Here is a 7,709-nt window from a genome sequence, read left to right as displayed (position 1 = left end):
ACCATGTATTGAATGAATAACAATTTTTTCAATCTTGACTGTTTTTCTTGGAGGGAGAGTCATGTTGTAGATATTTTTCACATCTGCAAAATATCCAACGTATCTACTCTGCAAAACAACAGAAGACTCAATTTAAGTGGAGGTGAAAAGTCTATCCTCAGCATTCCTGATTTTGTTCTTGTGTTTATTTTTACATAGAATTTAGGGAGAATCATTAATTAAAGAAACATTTTTTGAATGCCATGATATGACTAGGCATGCTTATGTTTGCTGCCTCATGAGTGAATATCTCCCTTAGAAGAAAAATTCTGAACTCTGTGCTGTGGGGAAGGAACAAGAAGGGAGGCACATGTTGCTCCTATAGGCCACTTTCGACTGCAAGGACACCAAACGAGACCCAGGGAAAGCGCTACAACCTTTCAACATGGGGGCTTAAGTGGGTAGGAGAAGAATAAATGAAACAAGATGGGATTGGGAGGGAGACAAACCATAAGTGACTCTTAATCTCACAAAACAAACTGAGGGTTGCTGGGGGGAGGGTGGGAGAAGGGGGTGGGATTATGGACATTGGGGAGGGTATGTGCTTTGGTGAGTGCTGTGAAGTGTGTAAACCTGGTGATTCACAGACCTGTACCCCTGGGGATAAAAATATATGTCTATAAAAAATAAAAAATTAAAAATAAATAAATAAAATAAATAAAAACAAGACGTAGTTAATTTGACTGTGGAAAAGCTCAGTCTGGGTGTGGAGGCTTAACTGTGACTAAGTTCAAGGAAGGTCTGTGCTCTGGCAGAGAGTAGCCTCCTCATCACGAAAGGATTTGAGCTCCACACACTGCTAACGAAGATACATATGCTCTTGTCCCTGCGGCCAGCTTGAGTGTATTTTTTAAAGATTTACTTATATGAGAGAGTGTGTGTGCATTAGAGAGACCAAGAGCATGGAGAGGAGCAGAAGGATAGGGAAAAGCAGACTCCCCAGTGAGCAGGGAGCCCCAGGGTCATGACCCAAGCTGAAGGCAAACACTCAACTGACTGAGCCACCCACATGCCCCAGAAATTGGGATATTATTAAGGTATCATTAAGGTATATACTTTTAAAAGATTTTTTATTCATTTGACAGACAGAGATCACAAGGAGGCAGAGAGGCAGGCAGAGAGAGAGAGAAAGCGAAGCAGGTTCCCTGCTGAGCAGAGAGCCTGATGCAGGGCTCGATCCCAGACCCTGGGACCATGACCCGAGCCAAAGGCAGAGGCCTTAACACACTGAGCCACCCAGGTGCCCCAAGGTATGATATTTTTATTTGTTTTTACTTTTTAAAGATTTATTTATCTGTTTTAGAGGGGCAGAGGGGCGGAAGTAGAGGGAGAGAGAGAATCTCAAGCAGACTTCCCCATTGAATGTAGAGCCCATTGCAGGGCTTGATCTCATGACCCAAGATTATGACCTTGAACTGAAATTAAGAGTTAGATTCTTAACCCACTGAGCCACCCAGGTGCCCCTTAAGATATAATGTTTTTAGATATGATCAATGGTGTTATGGTATTTTTACCCTCGAGAGTCTATGTGAATGTCACACTAAAATACTTGTGAGATAAAATGACCCGATGACTGGGATTTCCTCCACAGCCATCTGGGTTCTGTGGAGAAGGGGTGTGTGTGTGTGTGCATGTGAGGAGAGTGGGGAGGGAATGAATGCAACGTGATAAAATGATGGTTGAAGTGGTGTGAGGACTATACGGGGATTTATTATAGGATTGTCTCAGCTTTTTATGTTTGAAATTATTCACCATAAAATATTTGTTAAAGGATAAAACAGGGTAACTGCATATATTTCACATGGATTTTCTGAGTATTAAATGAGATAATATATGTCAAAGTATAATAGTGTCTGGAATAGGTTTGGTAACATGTTAATTTCCCCTTTTTCTTTCAAAATACGGGAGCCCCCTCTTGTCTCTTTCTTTGATTCTCTCTCTCTCTCTGTCTCTCTCTCACACACACACACACACACACACACACACACACACACACACGAGATGTTCTGCAAGAGGTGAATGGCCCAAGTAGGGGTTTGTGAAAGACTCATTTCCTCTCAAAGAGAAATCAAAGGCTAGTGATTTTTTTATAATCTTCGAGTCTGGAATCTTAGAAATTAGACCTTTCTACTTTGGGAAGGAATCAACTCTTGAACTCCATAAGCAGTGACCAATGTTAAATGGAGAGCAGGATTCCCCAGGGCAGGGTGTGTGTGTGTGTGGGGGGGGGTACTCATAGACATGGCTCTCTGGCCCTGGGAGGGAACCAGGCCTGTTATAGGCACCAGAGTGGAGCGGCCCAATCACGCGAGGAAAAGAGTGCACAGTGAAACCAAATAATGGGTGCTGAACTCCCCCAAAGGTCCCCCCTTTTAAGAACAACAACTTACCTGAGAAGGGGTTTCAACTCCCTGAAATTTCGTACTGGTGCCCTTATCTGTTCGCTGTTCTCCAAAATAAAAAAGGCTCTCCTATGGAAAAGGGGGCAAGACAGTCATGGCTCATATGCCCTTTCTTTTCCTGTGGAAGGCATTCTTAAAGGTTCTAATGGCACATTATTTCCTTAAGTCTGCAGCCTTTAGGCAGAGTTTACTCAAACTAAAGTTAACAACAACAAAAAATCGTATCAAGGCTTTTGCACAAACACATACTCGCATACAACTGAAACCAAAGTTTCACAAAACAATACTTACCTTTTGATATTTTCTATTCGAGTCTAGTCCATTTTATTTTTAAAAACGCTAGTCACAACCCAACAAGTTGACTTTACAATTCACTGAAAGATTGGACCCACTTTGGAAAACACTGGGGAAGAGCCTCCATTTTCCTAACCTGTGTGTCTCAAATTAGGAATAAAGCAGATCTTGGCACCAGAGGGTGGGACACTGGAGACAACCCGAAGTTTCTCCTCTCAGACTGCTGGCCAACTGGGGAGCAGAGCTGCTGGCCATGTCCATTCAGTGGGAACTTCTCAGCACAATCATGGCAGTAATAAGACTGAGAACCCCACTTTAAGAACAGGAAATAGCTCACCCTGTCTCTGCAGAAATTTTCAGAGGGCCCAGCCTCCAATAGATCCCATAGATATTGACTATGAGAGGTTAATAACATCAAGGAGAGATTTTGTTCTGCATTGGAAAATGTACCTTTCACCTACCTAGTGCTTCTAGGTATGTTGGACATTCTTTGGAGAACCTACCAAACCAATCTTGATATTATTCTTGTGAGGAAGGAGACCGTCCCCTAACTGGGGGCATAAGAATGGGGCTGGGAGCAACTGAGCTGTAGGAAGCATTATGACTGTGGAGTTGTTTTACACTTGGACAGCTTGACTTTACCACCCCCCCTTTAATCCTGTCCCTAATAGACCCTACCTTTATTTAAAATGTTGGTATTATTGTAGACATCATGGATTTTTTTCATTAATCTTAATTTTAAACATACTGCATTCAATTATTTCTCTTAATTACTGAAAATTTTGGCATTCCCTTAAATTTTGTGCCTGAGGGGAGTTTCTCACTGACCTCACCCTAGCCCTGGCCCAGACTAAGAGGCACCTAAGAGGTCAGTTACTAACCAGTGAAAATTAAACTAGGAAATATGGTATATTAACTAACTAGAATGTAAAGAAAATTTTGGAAAAAAAAATAAACAAGGACAAATCAAAACGAGGCTTTCTAATAAGTGGATCTCTAATCACAACTTCATTAAGTACCCCGACTCAAAGAACCATCTTAACATCCTACCAGTGAGGTTTCAGAACTATCAGATTCAATCAGCACAAGATCATCTGTGGTAACAGCTTTCCTACCTCTGCAGTTGTAAATATTCCACTGGCAATAAGGTAGGCACAAATCATCGTTCCAGTTCGTCCTGCAAAAGAAAAGAAGTTAGTCCATGAACAACCTGTTCATGGCAGTATTTGGTATAAAGATGCTGTCCGAAATATTCAAAGAGCTCATTTGGGATTGATTTTCTTTCCCTCTGAAAGGGCTTATTCAAAAGATTTCAATTCAGGAATAGCCAAAGCTGTTTCATTGCTCTGAGGTTGTATCTAGAATTCTGTCCTGTGTGCCCAAAGGCACATGCACACGTGTATGCTGTTCTCGAATCCCTGCTGCTGGGGACTGCAGTAACAGGCAGAGCCATTGAGGTCTCCTCTAGGACCCTAGAGCTAAAGAGCTACTTACCAGTTAAGAACTAATTACACACCCTGTTTTTCCAACTAACATAAATAAAAATACCTATAAAAGATAAAACATGATCAGAACCCAAAACATGAAATAGCATTTATAACACCCATTTTTCCTTCTATTTTTGAGTCTTTAAGTGTGTTATGAAACATACATGAAAGTAAACAGAAAAGTATAACAAACCCCATAATATCTGTTTCCCAGAGTATATTATATTGTCCTTGTTTCACTCCTCTTCCTTCCTTCCATGTTTTTCTTCCTCTCTTCTTCCACAGAATTTCATTTTTTAAACTTTTTGTAAGTATGATCCACACCCAGAACAGGGCCCAGTGGAGGGCTTGAACTCATGACCCTGAACCAACTGAGTGACCCAGGAACTCCCTATAGCATTTTAAAGCAATCCCTTGATTTCATGTTATTTCATCCTCAAAATTTATGTTTTACTCTAAATTATATTTTTGACCTGCTATACAAAGTTTGATTTAAAATATACAGTGTGTCTTTTATTTCTACACTTATCTGTAGCTTTTGTCTTAGCCAGTGTATGGTGAACTTACTTTGTGTAATTTCAAGCTTACCCTTTTAACTTTAGATATATACTACTTCCTATTCTTTTTTTTTTTTTTTTCAATGAACATCCAAACTTATTTTACAACCCATAGTTTGGAAAACATTCTAAGCCAAGCACTTCCAAAAAAGACTTTTTACCACCTCATGCTGTGATATAAAGGCTTCTTACTAGAGGAATTCCTGACTATTACTAACCCTGCTCTTAGTGGTAAAGACTGTTAACATTTCAGTTCTGTCTCGAGGCTATCACTGGGTCTCTATAACTGGTATTTTCCCATCTGAAAAACACTTTTGCAGATTTCATGTTCTTGTGGCTGTGTACAGTCACAGACACAGTACATATCCTATCATGCAATCAAGTGAATTCAAGGCAGGGAAGCATAAAAAGATACATACTTACCTTCAGTCATTTATCTTAATTTAAAACATAAGCATTTGCAAAACAGTGTGGAGATTCCTTAAGAAATCAAAAATAGAGCTACCCTATGACCTGCAATTGCACTACAGGGGTATTTACCCCAAAGATACAGATGGAGAGAAAAGAAGGGCCACCTGTACCCCAATGTTCATAGCAGCAATGGTCATAGTTGCCAAAATGTGGAGAGAACCAAGATGCCCTTCAATGGACTAATGGATAAAGAGGATATGGTTTATATATATAAAGGAGTATTATGCCTCATCAGAAAGGATGCATACCCAACTTTTCTAGATGCTTAAAAAGCATTTGACAAAGTATAGCATCCTTTCTTGAACAAAACTCTTCACAGTGTAGGCATAGAGGATACATACCTCAATATCATCAAAGCCATCTATGAAAAACCCACCGCAAATATCATTCTCAATGGAGAAAAACTGAGAGCTTTTCTGCCAAGGTCAGGAACATGGAAGGGATGTCCATTATCACCACTGCTATTCAACATAGCACTAGAAGTCCTAGCCTTAGCAATGAGACAATAAAAAGAAATTAAAGGCATCCAAATTGGCAAAGAAGAAGTCAAACTGTCACTCTTTGCAGATAGTATGATACTTTATGTGGAAACCCCCAAAAGACTCTACTCCAAATCTGCTACTATTTGTACAGTAATTCAGTAAAATATCAGGACATAAAATCAATGTGTAGAAATCAGTTGCATTTCTATACACCAACAGCAAGACAGAAGAAAGAGAAATTAAGGGGTTAATCTCATTTACAACTGCACCCAAAACTGTAAGATACCTAGGAATAAACCCAATCAAAGAGGCAAAGTATCTATACTCAGAAAACTATGAAGTACTCATGAAAAAAATTGAGGAAGACAGAAAGAAGTGGAAAAATGTTCCATGCTCATGGATTGGAAGAACAAATATTGTGAAAATGTCTATGCTACCTAAAGCAATCTACACATATAATGCAATCCTATCCATTTTTTTCAAAGAAATAGAACAAATAATCTTAAAATTTATATGGAACCAGAAAAGACCTCAAATAGCCAAAGGAATACTGAAAAAGAAAGCCAAAGTTGGTGGCATCACAATTCCAGACTTCAAGCTCTGTTACAAAGCTGACATCATCAAGACAGTACGGTACTGGCACAAAAACAGATACATAGGCCAATGGAACAGAATAGAGAGCCCAGAAATAGACCCTCAACTCTATGGTCAACTAATCTCCGACAAAGCAGGAAAGAATGTCCAATGGATAAAAGACAGCCTCTTCAACAAATGGTGCTGGGAAAATTGGACAGCCACATGCAGAAAAATGAAATTGGACCTCTTCCTTACACCATACACGAAAATAGACTCAAAATGGATGAAGGACCTCCATGTGAGAAAGGAATCCATCCAAATCCTTGAGGAGAATACAGGCAGCAACCTCTTTGACCTCAGCCACAGCAACTTCTTCCTAGGAACTTTGCCAAAGGCAAGGGAAGCAAAGGTAAAAATGAACTACTGGGATTTCATCAAGATCAAAAGCTTTTGCACAGCAAAGGAAACAGTTAACCAAACCAAAAGACAAGTGACAGAATGGGAGAAGATATTTGCAAATGACATATCAGATAAAGGGCTGGTATCCACAATCTATAAAGAGCTTAGCAAACCTAACACCCAAAGAACAAATACCCCAATCAATAAATGGGCAGAGGACATGAACAGACATTTCTGCAAAGATGACATCCAGATGGCCAACAGACACATGAAAAAATGGTTCACATCTCTCGGCATCAGGGAAATACAAATCAAAACCACAATGAGATACCACCTCACACCCATCAGAATGGCTAAAATTAACAAGTCAGAAAATGACAGATGCTGGCGAGGATGTGGAGAAAGAGGAACCCTCCTACACTGCTGGTGGGAATGCAAGCTGGTGCAGCCACTCTGGAAAACAGTGTGGAGGTTCCTCAAAAAACTGAAAATAGAGCTACCCTATGACCCAGCGATTGCACTGCTGGGTATGTATCCTAAAGATACATACGTGGTGCTCCGAAGGGGCACGTGCACCCGAATGTTTATGGCAGCAATGTCCACAATAGCCAAACTATGGAAAGAACCTAGATGTCTACCAACAGATGAATGGATAAAGAAGATGTGGTATATATATATATACAATGGAATACTATGCAGCCATCAAAAGAAATGAAATCTTGCTATTTGTGATGACATGGATGGAGCTAGAGGGTATTATGCTTAGCGAAGTGAGTCAGTCAGAGAAAGACAACTCTCATATGATCTCCCTGATATGAGGAAGTGGAGATGCAACATGGGGAGTTTGGGGGGATAGGAAAAGAAAAAATGAAAGAAGATGGGATCAGGAAGGAGACAAACCTTAAAAGACTCAATCTCAAAAAACAGACTGAGGGTTTCTGAGGGAAGTGGGAATGGGATAGGGTGGTGGGGTTATGGACATTGGGGAGGGTATGTGCTATG

This window comes from Mustela nivalis (assembly GCF_964662115.1).
Source record: "Mustela nivalis genome assembly, chromosome: 15".
NCBI lineage: Eukaryota > Metazoa > Chordata > Mammalia > Carnivora > Mustelidae > Mustela > Mustela nivalis.
This window is presented reverse-complemented; position numbering follows the sequence as displayed.